The sequence below is a fragment of the Brassica napus genome, chromosome C3, assembly GCF_020379485.1.
Source record: "Brassica napus cultivar Da-Ae chromosome C3, Da-Ae, whole genome shotgun sequence".
NCBI lineage: Eukaryota > Viridiplantae > Streptophyta > Magnoliopsida > Brassicales > Brassicaceae > Brassica > Brassica napus.
The window spans coordinates 64464418-64483852 of record NC_063446.1 but is presented as its reverse complement, the minus strand read 5'-3'; the positions used below and the strand labels follow the sequence as shown (position 1 = coordinate 64483852).

Sequence of the window (19435 nt, the reverse complement as noted above, 5' to 3'; positions counted from 1 at the left end):
TTTGTCCGCTTAATTTTTACTTGCTCTTAATCCTTCCAAAACATCAAAATATAATATCAATAAAAAACCTCAAACATAACATAAAGGTATTAGTTCCAAAAATTCTACAACTTATGAACATTTATAACCCTGTAAATTTTACATCAGCTGTTACGTTATTTATGAACTCCGATTGGGGTGTGAATTCAAATAGAGATCTTAAATTTGAGAGTTTTGTGTATTTTAAGTTTTAACATCTTTCAAAATTGTGTACAAAACATGAAATGTGACTTTTTTTCATGTATTGAGAGAATAATGTCTCTATCTTTCCTCTGCTTAGGGATAATGAAGCGGCCATGATCCAGGAAATAGCCACTGATGTTTCAAACAACCTGATTAATTCTGGGCCATCAAGTGCTTTGGACAGCTTAGTTGGGATGTAAGCTCACATGGAAAAGATGAAACCGCTTTTATGTGTAGATTCCAATGAAGCGAGGATGATAGGGATTTGGGGTCCGTCTGGAATTGGTAAAAGCACCATCGCCAGATTTCTATTTAGCCAACACTCCCATGACTTCCAACTTAGTGTCTTCATGGAGAATATCAGAAGATACTATCCAAGACCTTGTTTCGATGAATACAGCGCCCAACTGCTATTACAGAAAGAGTTCTTATCTCAAATAATCAACCACGAAGGTGTCAGTATTTGTCATTTAGGAGTTGCACAAGACAGGTTAAGATAAAAAAACTGTTAGTTGTTCTCGATGACGTGGACCATTCAGCGCAACTAGATGCCTTGGCTAAAGTACCTTCGTGGTTTTGTCCTGGAAGTAGAATTATCGTCACAACGCAAGATAAGAAAATTTTGAATGCACATGGGATTAACCGTATTTACAAGGTTGATTTCCCACATTTTCGTGAGGCTCTTGAAATTTTCTGCATGAATGCTTTTTGTCAAAATTCCCCATATGATGGCTTTCAAGACCTTGCTTGTGAAGTTACATACCATGCTGGTAATCTCTCTTAATGTCTAAGGGTTATGGGATCTTATTTTAAAGGAATGCACAAGAAGGAGTGGGAAGAGGAGCTACCGAGGTTAAGAACCAGACTTGACGGAGAAACAGAAAGTATTTTAAAGTTCAGTTATGATGCCTTATGCGAGGAAGATCAAGCTTTATTTCTTCATATAGCCTGCTTTTTCGACGACCAACATATTGATAAAGTGGAAGAGTGTCTTGCACATAATTTCGATGGTGTGAGAGGTCGTCTTCGAGTTTTAGATGAGAAATCTTTCATAACCTTCATCTGGGGATATATAAAGATGCATGATTTGCTAGCACGTTTAGGTAGAGAAATTGTTCGTAAACAATCCCCTAATGAACCTGGCCGGCGTCAGTTTTTGGTTGATGATGGAGATATTTGCCAAGTACTACGTAATGATACAATAGTAAGTTTTCACATTACTCCTACACTGCAGTTCTCCCTGCAAAATTTGATAACAATACATTGCTTATTTATCTTTGGTGCTTTTCAGGGTAGTCCAAGTGTTCTAGGAATGAATTTTGAAGATAAGTGATGGAGCCTTTGAAAGAATGTCCAATTCTTAAGACTTTCTTTTGTGATAAAAATCACCCCAGTCCATATATACTAGAAAGTCTGAATTGCCTACCTCGAGAAGTTAGATTACTGCATTGGAGCAAATTTCCGTTGACATGTCTGCCTTCTAATTTTAATCCGGAGTACCTGGTGGAAATAATTATGAGTTATAGCAACCTTGAGAAATTGTGGGAAGGAAATAAAGTAAGTACATATATAAAAAATGATTTTGGAGTAGGGTGTATAACCAAATGGAGATGCTTAAAAGAGTAGTGAAGAATGTTTATGATAAGGGGGTGATTCTGAGGCAAAAGCTTTGGCTTTGGTTCTGTTTGGTTGTTGGAGAGATTCCGCCAGCGAGTTCGGCACTTGATTTTCACCAGTATGGCTTCTTCACATGATCTGGAGGTATAAATAGATCAGTTTTTCAGCATATTGGGAGTTTTGGTTACAACCTTCACGTGTGAGTAATATGAGTAATGTTTATGATAAAATATCTTGGAGTTTTTCTTATGATTTGTCCAAATGGATTACTAACCTTTATGCCGTTCGAGTTTGGTAGTTACTAGAATCGATTGTTGCTTTTTTTTTTTGTGAAAACTTGAATGGTTTGATCTATTTTCTGCTCGCAGGTAAGATCATCTCTGTTTGCTGCAGGTTACTTTTGTGAAGTAGCAGATGACTTTGCATTGGTTGTTTTTGGGATGCTACATGACATGGTGAAGCTTCCGGAGTTAATGCCAAAGATCAGGTTAGCTGCTGTGCGAGTTTTTGCAAAAATGGGATGCTCACATGCAATTTCTAACAGAGCATTCAAGGTTCTCATTCCACCTGCTTCTAATACTCAAAAAATATTCACTTATAGTATGCTATTAAGAGATTTCTGGTAAAGAAAAACTTGATAGAATGGAATTTAATTTCACTTTTGTTGCCATTTTGAGAGTTTCAAACTTTGTGATTGGAGTATCTATTCTCATGATGAAAGTCTGCTAGTGTAGGGACGGACTATCATAGTTCATTAACTGAAGTCATCTGTGTTACTGCAGATCTGTATGAAGCTATTGCTGCTGGAGGAGTCATCAAACGAGGAAAATTTGGTTCAATTCCTGGTTTCTTTGACCAAGCTTGCTTCAAGATCTACTCATCTTGCTTCTGAACTTGTATGTTCTTCTTGCACTCAATATGTTTGCCCTTTCTAAAATTAAATCTGTAACTATAGAAGCTAAAAGATGAAATGAAAATTTCTTGTTATACCGACAAGATATTTATAGTCTTATTCTCCCATTTCTAAAATCCTGACACTCTTTTCTGAGAGTTTTGAGTCTTCACTGGATGGCTGATGGAAAGTGAAAAACCCTTTTTTTTTTTTTTTTGTATAGATAAAGAGAAAAAATCTAATATTATCGAATGTGGTTACAGGTATGTAAGAGAATTTAGCTTAGGTTACTTAGGTTCTGAGTTAGTCTTAGATCTAGGTTTTAAATTGAAAGCAATGACACAGTTAATTTAACGAGTTCCCGGTCCTCGGCACGGTACGTCTCGTGGGAGAACTTCTGCTCCCAAACTTCACTAGATCAAAGAGACTCTAGACACACCAAAGTAGTGTTCTAGATAGTTTGTTACACAAGTATCAAATACTCTTCACAAGAGAATACAACAAAGTCCTTAGATCAACTAGACTTAGGCCTAAGCTATTGATCTTGTATTGTTGTCTCCTTTCCCTTGCACTTCACCTTGATCTGAATACTTGTTGCTGTCTGCTATGTAACAACCTTCTTGTATTGTACAGCTTAACCTAATCAACATACTCACGTTATGTTTATATGTGACTAGGTGTTTCAGCTGGAGTGGGCCTGCGTGTTCTTGGCCCAAGTCACATCAGCATTGCTTCTGGCCCATCTGTCTTGCCGAAGCCCAAGCTATGATCACAAATCTCCACCAGCTTGGTTAAGGCCCGATCCTGGCCCACCTCGATGAACCCTCGTGCTGACAGCCTCACGCCTTGGTCTCTTTTGTCTTCTTGCGAAAGAAAGACATCAGTCTCTACTCTCTCTCTCTCGCCGTCTCTCTTCTCGCGAACCTCCACCAGAGAAATGGTCTTGGCTCAGATTTCCGAGAGATCTCGATCAGCTCTGTTGTGCCGACGTTCCTCTGCTCCTCTGTTATCTCCAGGTACATCTGATCTCCATTTTAGCTTTGAGATTAGGGTCTTCTGTAAAGAAAGTCGAGAGCTTTCTTGGGAATTTCACTGATCCTTTACTTCCTTGTGTCTTGCATGTCTTCTCCGACATGATTCCGGCTCTTACTCGAGCTCCACTGTCACGCTCCACCTCTTCTGTGAACCGAGGTATGAACTGACAAGTCCTCATCCCTCTTTTTGCGTGTTTTCGATCTACTCTGATCTGTTCCATCTGTCGTTTCAGGGCACCCTCACGTATGACGGCCCTAGTATGACCCTAATGATTCTGTATCTCGGTCTGAGTACTCTGCTTTAGCTCGGTGAGCTCTAAATGCGCTGCTTCCCTGCTTCTTATCAACATAACTTCTCAACAACTCCTTTTGTTTCTTGTATCTCGTTGTGGTTTAGAAAAGCACTTTGAAGAAATGGTTGGTGACGACATTCCTAACACCAAACCCGTGATTGGTTGGTGTTGTTTGGTGAACTTCTCCACCTGAACCGATGACTCTTCTCGATTCTACTTCTGCTCCAGGTAACATCTCCTGTCTCTTGTCACGATTCTTTTGGCCATCAATTGACTCCTCTTTCGTGTTCACTAACATGCGTTTGTTACTTGTGATCTGCGAGGGTGAAGTTTAGACAACCATAGTCACCTGGAGCGTCTTCCTATCTCATCAGTGGACATTCAAAAGTTCACAGCAAAGCTGGAACTTCTGACCAGGTACTGTCTTCGTTAGGAAATCTGCAGGATTAACATTTGTATGAATCTTGTGTAGAACTATGTCTCCTGCTTCCACTAGGTCTCGAATGAAGTTGAACTTGGTAGCTATGTGCTTAGTCTTCTCGTGATTGACTGGATTTCTTGCTAGAGCTAGGGCACTTTGAGAATCGCAGTAGAGTTTGATTCCCTGTTGTTTGAATCCTAGCTCTGCGCATATCTCTTTTAGCCACATTGCTTCTTTAGCTGCTTCATTCATAGCCATGTATTCGGCCTCTGTAGTTGAAAGTGCAACAACTGATTGTAGACATGATTTCCATGAAACTGTATTGCCTGCAAACTTGAAAACATAACCTGTAACTGAGCGTCGTCTGTCCATGTCTGTTGCATAGTCTGAGTCTGAATAGCCTTCAACTTCTAGTGTAGAATGCTTTCTGAATGTTAGAGATGAGTTCATTGCTTCCTTTAAGTATCGTAGAACCCACTTGACTGCTGACCAGTGGTCCCTTCCTGGTTTACTCATGAAGCGACAAACATAGCCTACTGCAAATCCTAGGTCGGGCCTCGACCCGACCATTGCATACATTAGGCTTCCTACGGCACTGGCATATGGAATCCTTTCCATATGTGCTGCCTCTTCTTTCCATTCTTTTTCTGTTAGACTTCGAGCTTAAACTGAGAAGAGGTGGGAGTGACTACAGCCTTGGCGTCCTGCATTCCAAATGTTTTTATCACTTTTTCAATGTACTTTCTTTGAGACAGAATCAATGTTCCTTTCTTTCTATCTCTGATGATGTCCATTCCCAGTATTCTGGATGCTTTTCCCATATCTTTCATCTCAAACTCTCCACTCATCTTTTCTTTAAGATCCTTGATCACTTTCTTGTTTCCTGAAGCAATCAACATGTCGTCGACATAGAGGAGCAGATAGATGGCTTTGTCGGTTTTAACGTCTCTCATATAGACACATAGATCTTTACTGCAACGCTCAAATAGCTGATCCTTCATGAAGCTGTTGAACCGGTGGTTCCATCTTCTTGGAGACTGCTTCAAACCATACAGAGACTTTCTCAGCAAGCACACTTTGTTCTCTGTTCCTGGTTTTATAAAGCCTTCAGGCTGTTCCATTAAGATTCTTTCCTCCAAGCTTCCATGTAGAAAAGCTGTTTTCACATCCATCTGCTCTAGTTCTAAGTCTAGATTCACTACAATGCTAAGCATTAGCCTGATGGAAACATGTTTTACCACTGGAGAGAAGATCTCATTGTAGTTGACTCCTTCTCTCTGTGAATATCCTTTGGCAACTAATCTGCCCTTGTATCGTTCATTCTCAACACCTGGGATCCCTGGCTTTAGCTTGAATAGCCATCTGCATCCCACAAGCTTTGCCTTTTTAGGCCTATCAATCAGATCCCAGGTTCCATTCTTTCTGTGAGACTCCATTTCTTCTTCTGCAGCGTGCTTCCATTGCTTACTTTCACGACTTCTCATTGCTTCTTCATAGGATTTTGGTTCTTGAACTTCCAAATCATCAATCACATTGAGCGCATAAGCCACAAAGTTCCCATCCTCATATCGAGATGGTGGTCTCACGTTCTGTCTCCTTTCTCTATCTCATGCTAGAACGTAGGTGTCAAGAGTTTCAGTGTCACCACTTTCACTCTCAACCTCGTGATCACGTTCACTGCCAACCTCGTGATCTTGTTCTTCGTCACTAGAGCTGTTAGAGCTAGACGATGATTCTTCTCCACCTTGATTAGATGTTCCTTCGGATTCGACAGAAGGAGAAGGCCCTCTGATCAAATCATCACTGAAAGAAACCTTCTTCTTAGCTCGTTTTTCTTTCTTAGTCACTGCTGTGCTTTCTTTTCCTTTAGCAACAGTGTGTTTATACAGCTCATCCTCGTTGAAGACAACGTTTCTGCTTGTTCTGCATCTGCCTTCCTCCTCTATCCAGACCCTGTAACCTTTAGTGCCCATAGGGTATCCTACGAACACTCCCTTGATGGCTCTAGGTCCCGTTTTGTCCTCGGTTATGTGCACATAAGCAGTGCATCCAAACGTTCTGAGATGTCCCAAATCAGGTTTATAACCTGACCACACTTCTTCAGGCATTTTGAATTCCAGTGTAGAGTTAGGTGATCTATTAATCAAATAAATCGCAGTAGATGCAGCTTCTGCCCAGAAGCTTTGGTCCAAGCCAGATTCGGCTAACATACATCTCACCTTATCCATAATTGTTCTGTTCATTCTTTCTGAAACTCCATTCTGCTGCGGAGTGTAAGTGCAGGTTCTGTGCCTCTTAATCCCAGCCTTCTTGCAGTAATCATCAAACTGTTTATTACAGAACTCCAAACCATTGTCTGTCCTTAAACACTTGATTTTCTTCTCTGTCTTAGTTTCAACTTCAGCCTTCCATTCCCTGAACTTATAAAATACCTCATCCTTAGTCTTCAGAAAATAAATCCAGACCTTTTTTGAAAAATCATCAATAAAAGTGACGAAATACTTAGCTCCAGCAAGGCTTTCTGGTGTAGAAGGAGAACCCCATAAGTCAGAATGAACATACTCCAGAATTCCATTAGTCACATGTTTAGCTTTGGGAAAGCTTTGCTTATGTGACTTCCCAATTATACAATGTTCACAGAAATCCAGCGTCTTAACATCCTTGTCGACAATAAATCCCCTTTTGACAAGTTCTGACATGTTATTAAGACTCATATGACCGAGGCGTGAATGCCAAACATTAGTCATATTCTTCTCTGCTCTGGATAGATTAGCTTCTCCTCTTAAAACTGTTCCTTGAAGATAATACAATCCCAGATGATACCGTCCAGACAGAACCCTTTTATCATCCTTGAAGAAATTAACTGTGAGATCTCTTCCTTCATATCGACATCCTGCTGTTTCCAACATTCCATAAGAAATTAAATTTCTGCTCATGCCTGGCATGTATCTAACTCCTGTTAAGATAACCAACGAACCGTCTGGATTTAGAATTTTAATTTTCCCAATTCCCTGAATGTTGCTGTGAGTGTTGTTTGCCATCAACACTTTGCCTCCCTTAAATTCTTCCAAATCAAATAAGAAGCTCTTATCAGGTGTGATATGAAATGAGCATCCTGAGTCCATCACCCACTCGTCCTTAGTGTATTCAGTGCTGGCTGTGAGTATTAGAGGTTGCTTTGCCTCTTCTGCTACATTCGCCGAGTCTTGCGACTTAGCTGATCTCCTGTCAGGGCAATCACGCTTCCAATGACCCTCCTTTCCACATACAAAACATCCCTTAGTGTTTTTGTTGTTCCTGGAATGAGACTTGGATCTCCCATGTCGACTCTGAGATCTACCTTTGTATGTCTTTCCATTGCCCTTTCCGGACCTTTGTTCTGATCTGCCTCTGTCTACAAGCAGACCTTCTCCACCTGACCTGGTGAACTTACCACTCTCGATCAACTCTCTTTCTTTAGACTTTGCAGCACCAGTAACCTCAGCTAGGCTCAGTGTGTCTCTCCCATACTTGAGAGTCTCCTTGAGTTGATCATATTTCGCAGGTAGAGAACTTAACAGTAAAATAGCTTGAACTTCCTCAGATACTTGAACTTGCAGATTGTTTAAGTCTGCTACAAGTTTTAGGAAGTCATCAACATTCTCATCAATAGATTTTGAGTCATCCATCTTGAAAGTGTAGAACCTGAGCTGTAGATAAATCCTGTTGGGTAGGGAAGTCTCTGTGTAGAGATTGTTCAGTGTACTCCACATTGCAGCAGCAGTCTCACAATGTTGAATTTTCCTTAGTACCTTATTCCCAAACATTCAGCACAATCAGGTCTTTGGCCTTTTCTGATTTCTCAAATTTTGCAGGGTCTATCGCAGGTGAATGGTCAACAATTCCAGCCAGTTCCTTTCCCGAGTCCTTCATGGCAGACTCGGGTTCATCCTTTGCGTCTGATCCCTCCTTTAGAAGCTTCTCGTCAGTGAGAATGGACTTAAGCCCAAGCACTCCAAAGTGAGCAAGCATCCTCACCTTCCACAGGGCGAAATCACCATCACCCTCGAACCGGTCAATATCCACACGTTCCTTCGAAGTCACCATTGAACAGGTAATGGATATGACTCTGTCTCTCTCTCCTAAGTAGCCTTAATAACCCGGGCGCTCTGATACCACTTGTAAGAGAATTTAGCTTAGGTTACTTAGGTTCTGAGTTAGTCTTAGATCTAGGTTTTAAATTGAAAGCAATGACACAATTAATTTAACGAGTTCCCGGCCCTCGGCACGGTACGTCTCGTGGGAGAACTTCTGCTCCCAAACTTCACTAGATCAAAGAGACTCTAGACACACCAAAGTAGTGTTCTAGATAGTTTGTTACACAAGTATCAAATACTCTTCACAAGAGAATACAACAAAGTCCTTAGATCAACTAGACTTAGGCAGAGCCGGCCCTTGGGCCAAGCCAATGAAGCCCATGCTTCCGGCCATAAAATTTAATCAAGTATTTTCGGCCACAAAATTCATAAAAACTTCTTTAGTCTAGTGGTATAGCATACAAATAATAGACTTCTTTGCGGCGTCCTGGGTTCGAATCTGCTGTAGTAAGGATTTTTTTCTTTTTTTTTTGATAAGTAGCCACATTTTTTTTTTGCTTCCAGCCTTCTAAAACCTAGGACCGGCTCTGGACTTAGGCCTAAGCTATTGATCTTGTATTGTTGTCTCCTTCCCCTTGCACTTCACCTTGATCTGAATACTTGTTGCTGTCTGCTATATAACAACCTTCTTGTATTGTACGGCTTAACCTAATCAACATACTCACGTTATGTTTATATGTAACTAGGTGTTTCAGCTGGAGTGGGCCTGCGTGTTCTTGGCCCAAGTCACATCAGCATTGCTTCTGGCCCATCTGTCTTGCCGAAGCCCAAGCTATGTTCACAAGGTAGAGGTTATCATGCCATTTCTTGGTGAAGATAAGACCACTCATGTTCGAGCTGCGGTACTAAGATGTCTTCACTTCCTCACTAAAAGAGGGATGTGCTTCTCTCTTGTCCATGAAAGCGAAACTGCAAAGTTTTCCATCTTACTTAAACAAGAAGAGCTCTCACCGAATATGCAACTTAAAAGCTCTTCAAGTTTTTCGAAAGGGTGATGCATAAACCAGATATGTAATTTTTGTTTTGTTTCAGATTGAGATACTTACTTTCTTTGATGTTAATGCAGATACTTGTCTACAAACAATGCATGGCTGATGCATCTGAATTACATCAGCTCATAGCTATTGTTGAGATTGCTTCCCATTCTCAAATATTCTCAAGCAACTGTTTAGCTATCAGTATTTTGGTGAGTATCTGAAAAGATATAGTGCGGACAGCAGAGATAAGATCAGTTGAGGTTTCTTCAACATCTCTTCCGCTGCGGCTTGTTGGATTAATCATGGACAGGATTACCTTACTGTCACGATTGTGTTCCGATCCCTGTCAAGTTGACTCTGCACTAGTTGGTGAGGTTCAAAACCTCTTCAATGTTCTCCACCGTTTAGTGGGAAAACATTCTGAATTTAGACTGGTAGTGCTTGACAAAGTCAGGTTACTCCCTTGGTTATATAGTGAGCTTAACTGATGGCTTAAGAAAAACAGATAGATCTCATGAACTGCTGCTTGGTGTCATCAATTGTAAAGGCAAAAGTGGGACAGTCGTGATGGTTCTGTTTTGTCTCAAGTTTACGAAAAAGTGAAGGTTCATGCAGCTTCTTTGATTGCCACACACAAATGATGTTTGCTTTGCTATTACATCCTCCAATTCTTTGGGGATTACCTGTGAATGATGAAGATGGACACTCTGGCGTCTCGCTGCTGATATATTGGACTCTGGAATCGTTTCTCTTGAATGCTCGGCTCAGATTTTAACTGAGAGAAGCTACTGGCCTGCTTATAGAGCTGGGGTTTACGCAGGGTGCGTGGGTCACATCTGCTTTGATTTTTGACAAGCTTAAGACCAATATCAACTGTTTTTGGTTTAAAGTTATTTAACTTATTTATCTCACGCTGAAGGGAAGTTCCAATTGCTTCTCATGTTAAGGAAATACCTAAGACATTAAGGACTTCTATGTAAATACATAACTATACGATTTACCCTACTTGTATGTCTTGTATAAATACCTTGTACACATCTAATAAAGTAATTATTCAGCCTACCTTCTATATGGTATCAGAGCTTTGATCTAACCTAAGCAGCCATCTCTCAAACTTTCAAAATTTTCTTTTCTTTCAACTCACGATGTCTGGATCTACAAACTCACCGGCATCCATGGCTGAGACCATCACGTGACTGGGCTGGAGACAGCGACGACTACGTCTCCACAAATGGCTACATCGTTTATCTTGGCACACATCCACTGTCTTGGTCATCGAAGAAACAGCAAGGGGTCGCGCGGTCATCCACGGAAGCTGAGTTCCGTGCTGTCGCTAATACTGCAGCTGAGCTCCGATGGATATGTTCTCTTCTCACGGAACTTGGCGTTTCGCTTCCATCCTCCCCTACAATCTACTGTGATAACATCGGCGCTATCTATCTCTGTGCAAATCATGTTTTCCATTCTCGTATGAAACACATTGCGCTTGACTACCACTTTGTTCGTGGTCAAATCCAGAATCACGATCAGCTGGCCGATGGGCTAACCAAACCGCTTCCAAAGACTTCATTTCAGACTTTACGAGACAAGATTGGTGTCACCAAAGTTCCACCATCTTGAGGGGGCGTGTTAAGGAAATACCTAAGACATTAAGGACTTCTATGTAAATACATAACTATATTATTTACCCTACTTGTATGTCTTGTATAAATACCTTGTACATATCTAATAAAGTAATTATTCAGCCTACCTTCTATATCTCATGCCTAGTGTGAGTTTCAAGTTAGTCAATTGGTTGAGAAGTAGCGGTTATTTACCAGAACTCTGTAAAGAATCACCTGGAGAGTTTACTCACTGCGTAGCTCTTCAGGAAGCGTACATGAATGTTGGGGAATGTTGGGGAACATTACAGCATCATCGAGGGAGGTGTTCTGTTTCCAAACCTGGTTCTAAAGACACGAGTACTGGAAACTGTGATTGATCTCGTGGAATGCCTTGGACTGCTGAACCAAGATATCTGCAACAAGAAGCAGGTGAAGGTGACTGGTTGTAATTCTCTGCAACAGCTTCCTCGTATCTCTCATTCTGCTTCAGAAGTTGGCGAAGGAGTTTGATATGTTAGGTGCATATTTTGTTGACATAGACGAGAGCAGCTCTAGCAATATCACAACTCTTTCACTTAGCTGTTCAGTTCTGCCTTTTTCTGCTGGAATTGTTCCTTTTCATGACATTTTGGTTCCTTTCACTTTACAAAGTGGTGTTTGCTCGAGGCTTGTGCAAGGTTTAGTTCAACGGCTGTGGAAGGTGGACCCTGAAACCCGCGAAAAGCTTAACGTACTCGTGAAGGAAAACGAATCACTAAACTGTTTCCACCTGCAACCTAGGAATCAGGTTTTGAGAGTTTGTGGCAAGGTGAAGATTCTGCTCACTTTTTGCGGAGATGTTCTTGCATGCATTCATGGATTCCATAATCAGTCTAATGTAAATCACAAAGAGGAGATTATGTCTGAGATTACCAAAAGTTGCAGGAATCTACTTTCACAAGCAATTATGAAATGGATGCAGATTCCTTTTGGCATTCCAAGTATTTCTTCAACATAAGGTATTCTCATAGTGTTAACTTACAAATAACTCTAAGAAAATCAAAATTGAATTTGATGATGGATGGTACTAAAGTGAAAGATGTGAACAAGAGTATCTTCTCGGCTAAATATGTTTTCGTTTGTTTTTAATTTAAGGCTTTGTGTTGGTGCCGAGCTATTTGCTCTTACTTCGGACATCAGCAAGAGTACTCCTGATACAGTTTCAGTATAACAAAGATTTCAGCTGTCACTGGATCTTTGTCTTCAGTTGAAAAACATACAACAACGGCGAGTCCCTCTTCGCCTAACCAAACTGTATTGTCTCCTCTATATATACCAAACTAGCTTATCACACTCCTACTCAATACGGTGAAACCAAGATATCTTATTCACCTTGGAGAGATGAAGATATGGTAGAAATGAGTAACAATCTGTTTCATCATATGCTATTACAAAGTCTGGTAAGAAGAAGCAAAATTCAGGTCGGTTTGATTGGAGCAACAATGTTGTTTCTGCGGTTGTGCAGTTCGACCCAAATGAGTGAGGACAAGGGTTCTCGAGCTGCTTGCTAGATGTTTCGCGTTTCCCACCAGATGGTTCTTATCAAATAAAATGGATAAGCTGCTACGTTGATCAACATGGTTCTTACTGGAATCTTCTACCTTTCAATGGCAAACCTGTGTTTACCGTTAAGAAGGCTTCATGACTAGTCTCTAAAACCACAGATCCTAGTTTTGACATGTTGAAAGATCCAAGGAGGATCTTGTTTTGGGGCAAACAAGGAAAGAGACAGAGAATGGCTTGGTTGAGGAGCTCATGACTAATCTCAAGATTTGCAGCTGAGATTGAGTAACCAGTTGGAATGTCTGGTCAATCTTTATGCCAAGGATTCTGGACACTAGACCGTATTAATGCTTTTGGTTTTGAGAATATTTCATAAGCTGCACATAAGAAAGATCTATAAAGACACCATATACACTCTGAGTTGTTTCATTACAAAGAAGTTAGGGAACTTTCATCTATAGTTGCTTTGCTTTAAACGTTATTCATTAGTTTTGTCAGGGTGTTTCATCCTAATGAACTTAATTTTTGTTGTTGTTGATCATGTTATGTAACTCAATTAAGACTGATTCATGATCTAAATAAGAATTAGACAATTTTGTTTGATTAAAACATGAGATCCTGTGAAAAGCTAAATTCAACTAACGTAGCATGAAAAAAAAAAAAAAAAAAAAAAAAAATAACGTAGCATGATCATGGGGTTGATTAGCTGATCAATAAGACTTTAAGGTAATATGACTAAAATATAAATTAATATGTTATTTTAATTATATTTTGATATAATAGGCAATGCAAATTCAATATGATTAATGTTGAAGAGTATAAAATATATAGCACCAGATTTTAAATAATATATACAACAATTTTATCATATATTAAATTTTTGATCCATAAAAAATAAAAGTAAATTCGTGCAGACGTGTATATCATATTCTGAAAATACAGCTGATACAGTTGAAAGTTTAAAACCAAAATAAATTAATAAATATAACCTATAAACTTATTGTTGTGTTTAAAAATTTTTATATTAAATAATTATTTAATAGGGAAAAAATTTAGAAATATATTCTACTATTTATACAAGCTCTAGTCTATATTATTAAAACTAAAATACTTTTTAGTACTGAAACATGGATAACACTATAAATGAGAATTGTTTGGAAACATAGATAGTGTCATTTTAGTAATTTTAATAATTTCATTACACTGTCTTTTTATTATTTTCATTACACTGTTCTTTTAGTAATTGGAAACATGAATAGCAGTATAAAAAAAACTATAATGTCATTTTAGTAATTTTATTAATATAATTGTATTTTCATATTTCACTCAGTTTAACGATTTTATTAATTATAGTACATTAACAATACATCGAATCATTAATTATATTACCATAATAATAATAATAATGCAGATTTTTATTTATTAGTTAATCAACATTAACTTTATGCCAATTATAAAATCAAAAATATAAAATAACTGGGTTTTGCATATGGTTAAACGTTTGATTTAGTTTGTTAACATAATTCAAAGACATGCCTTTGTGAATAAAATAATAATTTAAATCAAAATAATAAAATATGTTACATTTATTGTCATTTAATTTTTCACTCCATATAATTATTTTACTAAATAAAAAACTATTTCTATTTCACTTAATTTAGCCAAACACATATAAAAAGTCATTTTTATTAGTTTATAAAATCAGTTAAACATGAGCATTGGCTATCCATTTAGGTGTTCTTTTCAAGTATCTTTTTTTCTTGTTATAAAATTAAAATTGGTGATGATTTCTAATATTTTGTACTTTTTAGTAGTAGAAATCATATTTTTACTATTACTTCCTCAATTTTATAAAAATATTTTTTCTGCAAAATATCATAAGATATAGAAATTTATTATAATTCAATAAATTTATAAAAGTTCCAGAATATAATTGGTTATATAGATCCAATAATTGTAAAAACTTCATAAAAAATAAACCAGATAAGAGTGAATATCAGTTAACGAAGCCAACTCCTAAAGCAAATGCTGAATTAGCACACGGTAAGAAAGAGGATATATTTAACATTTTTACCAAAAAAAAAAGAAAAAGATATATAGATATCAACTTAACACACCTTTCAGCTATTCTCGCCGAGAACTGATCCAGCGACAATTAGTTACTTGTAGAGCACGGTAGGTCTACATATTCAAAGCAAAAAAACCTCAGTAAATTAGAGAACATATTTGATATTTCAATTTCACGTTATTTGTTAACTTAACAACAAGAAGAAATGATTTCTAAAAACCTCAAAAAAACTATCACACGTTACGGCCACAATCCTTGACTCAAAATCATATTCCATATATGTTATTTAATTCTAGTTACTACAAAAATGATTGTTTATTTTTCAACTCTTCATTTAACATGTTTTTCATTAGTTTATTCAGCTCTCTATTTATCGTGCAATTGACATAACTGATTCCCCCTCAATGACCCTTATAAACAAACTTTATTTTGCTTATTTCATTGGCCCGGCCAGAATCTGAAATGTTTTCAACAGAGCCATATCAGAATTTAGGTAGGATCTGAGATTTTCTATGCTGTAAAGTGTAAACATTTCTTATGAATTTTAATAAATAAATAAAAGACATTTTTTATAATTTTAGGAATCTATCACTACAAGAAAACAGCGGTATTCTGACGGACATTCTGACGGAAAATAAAAAATGAAATCCTCGGAATATCACGAGGAATTTCCGAGGATATTCCGAAGAAATACAAAATTTGGTTTCCTCGGAATATACCGACGGAATTCCGAGGAAATATTAATCCGTCAGAATATTCTTATGGAATACCGAGGAAAAATGTATTCCTCGGAAAAACCGATGAATTCCGAGGATATATTATAGCCGTTGGGGGATTTTAAAAATTCCGAGGAAATTCCGACGAACTAGCCGTTGGCGTCGGAATTCCGTCGGAATTTCCTCGGTCTGTCGGCAGGATTTCAACTATAAATACAAGCACCCCTCTTCCTCTTCATTCACTCCATATCTTCATCCTCCCTCTTACTCTCTGTACACACGAATTTGATTCATAAAAAACATGCCTTCTTCAAATTATTTTCGTTCTTGGATCGATCGACCTCATTTGGATCCGAACACGAGATTGCTTACGGAAGAATACCAACGAGGTTTAACCGAATTCATGGGGTTAGTTCACCGACAACCGGAAGCAAAAACAGGTATGTTAAGATGTCCTTGCTCTAATTGTAAAAATAGAAAGGTTATTAAAGAGTGGGATGTTTTGACTCATCTATATTTGAGTGGGTTTACACGAAGTTACAAAATTTGGTATCATCATGGGGAAACTGATTATGAACATGGTAGTACTAGCGAACCTCAGCCAGCGGTTAGATTAGAAGAACCAATTAGAACGGATGTAGATTATGGTGTAGGTACTGAGCAGATGGTAAATGATCATTTTAGAGGGGAAGATTTACCCAATGCACAAGCTAGGAGATTTTATGATATGTTGGATGCTGGAAAGCAACCATTGTACGAAGGTTGCAGAGATGGTCATTCAGCTTTATCATCTGCTACAAGATTGATGGGCATTAAAACAGATTATAATTTGGCTGAAGACTGTGTGGATGCGATTGCTGATTTTGTAAAAGGTATTCTACCCGAGGATAATGTAGCTCCTGGTTCATACTACGAGGTTCAGAAACTCGTAGCTGGTCTTGGTTTATCGTATCAGGTAATAGATGTATGCAGCGACAACTGCATGATTTATTGGAGGGCGGATGAACAGCGGGTTACATGCAAATTTTGTGGAAAGCCTCGTTATAAAGATACGAGTGGAAGAGTTCCAGTGCCATATAAAAGGATGTGGTATTTGCCTTTGACGGAAAGGTTGCAGAGGTTGTATCTGTCTGAACGCACAGCGCAACCAATGAGATGGCATGCGGAGCACTCAACAGATGGTGAGATCAGACATCCTTCAGATGCAAAAGCGTGGAAGCATTTCCAATCAAAGTATCCCGACTTTGCGTATGAGAGAAGAAATGTCTACCTTGGTTATGTACTGATGGTTTCAGCCCGTTTGGCAAGAGTGGAAGACAGTATTCTCTATGGCCAGTCATTCTTACACCATACAACCTACCCCCAAACTTGTGCTTGCGACGAGAGTTTTTGTTTCTCTCGATTCTCGTTCCCGGACCAGAGCATCCTAAGAGATCACTTGATGTGTTTCTTCAGCCACTAATATATGAGTTGCAACAACTATGGGCTCAAGGTGCTGAAACATACGATGTTTCGTGTAAAGAAAACTTTCAAATGCGGGCAGTACTAATGTGGACAATAAGTGATTTTCCAGCATATGGTATGTTATCTGGATGGACAACGCATGGAAGGCTATCATGTCCATATTGTCAAGATAACACTGATGCTTTCCAACTAAAACACGGAAGGAAAACGTGTTGGTTTGACTGTCACAGGAGATTCCTACCACCTGATCATCCATATCGTAGGAGTAGGAATTTGTTTACGAAGAACAAGAGGGTGTTTGACAGTCCACCTCCGGAAATTTGTGGGAAAGATTTGAAGACACAACTAAGAGATTTTGGTGCAGAAAGGACGCCAGACGTCGGTGGACATGAGCGTTTTCCGGTAGATGCTGTTGGAGACCTACATAACTGGCACAAAAAAAGTATTTTCTGGGATCTGCCATACTGGGAGGATCATCTGCTAAGGCATAATTTAGATGTCATGCATATTGAGAAGAACTTTTTTGACAATCTCATGAACACGATCCTTAATGTTCAAGGTAAAACAAAGGATAATTTGAAGTCTAGACTGGATTTAGTCGATATATGTGCTCGTTCAGAACTTCATGTTGATGAGAATGGTAGGGCTCCTTTTCCCATATACCGACTTAATGCAGAGGGAAAAGATGCGTTCTTTGATTGGATTTCAAACGATGTGAAATTTCCAGACGGTTACGCATCTAATTTGCGTAACTGTATCGACAGAAAGGAAGGAAATTTTACTGGCTTGAAAAGCCACGATTGCCATGTAATGATGCAGCGCCTCCTTTCGTTTGCCTTAAAGGAACTATTACCACGAAATGTTCATGAAGCAATTGCAGGGATAAGTGGTTTCTTCCGCGATTTATGCACGAGATCAGTGACTCTTGAAGGTATTGAAAATTTGAAGACTAACATAGCCGTGATTCAGTGCAACCTTGAGAAGATATTTCCTCCCTCATTTTTTGATGTTATGGAGCATCTTGTTATTCACCTGGCAAGAGAATTGGAACTTGGTGGTCCTGTGCAGTATAGATGGATGTATCTGTATGAGCGGTATATGTTCCATTTGAAGAAGATGGTGAAAAATTTAAGTAGGGTGGAAGGTTCTATAGTCGCACAGATGATCAATGAAGAAACTTCAAACTTTGCCGAGTACTACTTTCCAGCAGAAGTTCAGACCAAAAACAGAAGACCTGCTCGGCATGATGATAGAGGCGAACGGGCAACATATCATGTTACGGTTCCAGACATTTTCACAGACGTTGGACGGCTTAACGGAAAACCAAAGGACCGTCGACTTACTGAGCAGGAGCGCAGTAATTTGCAAACATATTTGCTCACCAACTGCGAAGATGTTCTTCAATATGAGAGGTAAATAAATTAGCTTACAAATTTTTATTTTAACAAGTTGAAATTTAAATCTTAATTAATTACATTATTGTCATCATATGTACATGATTTTCATGGCAGAAAAGCGGTTCGAATATAGATACGCCACAGAGGACGAACTAGAAGAAATGAAGCAGAGAGAATTTTCTGGATGGATGTTTACTTATGTGAGTGCTTTAAACAAATTAAAATATTATTTATCACATATTTATACTAATTCACATTTATTGATATAACATATATATGTGCTATTAATAGGTGTCTGCTGGTTTGGCCAGAGGTGAAACATTTGACGATTGGATACGCGAGATGGTCGTTGGACCAAACTTTGTTGTGAAGTCATATCCGAGATTTTGTACTCGAGGATATGCATTCACAACTCAGAAGAGGAGACGTTCGAGTACGACTTATGATGCTGACGTTTGTTCTGCATCAGGAGATGATGTATACTACGTACACATACATGAGATTTTGGAAATCAAGTATTTAGGCATGGTTGGATTGCGCTGTACTATTTTCTATCGTGATTGGCACGACAACACTCTAGATCGAGGTGTGAGAACAGATGCATTTGGTGTTACATTAGTAAATTCGAGGCGAAAGCTGCAATATTATGATCCTTTCATTCTTGCTTCTCAGGCCGATCAGGTAATTAAATGTTAATTATTAAGAATGATTCATCATCATGTGTATTAATTTATAATTTTACTAATAATTTTTTAAATGTTACAGGTTTGTTATATCAAGTACCCCCGGGTAAGGAACAGAGATGATCCATGGGTTGCTGTTACAAGACTCAACCCGAGAGGCCGAGTTCAGGGAAGTTCTGAGCTAGAAGACCCACTACAACCAAGCACATCCGGCAACTTAAGTGCAGCAGAAGATTTAGCTAGAGTTGACCTTTTAGTCGATTTAACCGACTTCGGAGAGGACGCCGTCGTTCACGTAGAGGATGAACCAGTGATTGGAGAGTTTCACCAAGATCCAGATTCAGATTCATCTGGTGATGATGACTCGAA

General features: G+C 38.7%; 1 pseudogene; it reads left to right on the top strand.

Moving 5' to 3' along the window:
- Positions 1–1039: 1039 nt before the first annotated feature.
- On the top strand, positions 1040–12893 carry LOC125583262 (annotated as a pseudogene).
- The last annotated feature ends 6542 nt before the right edge of the window (positions 12894–19435 follow it).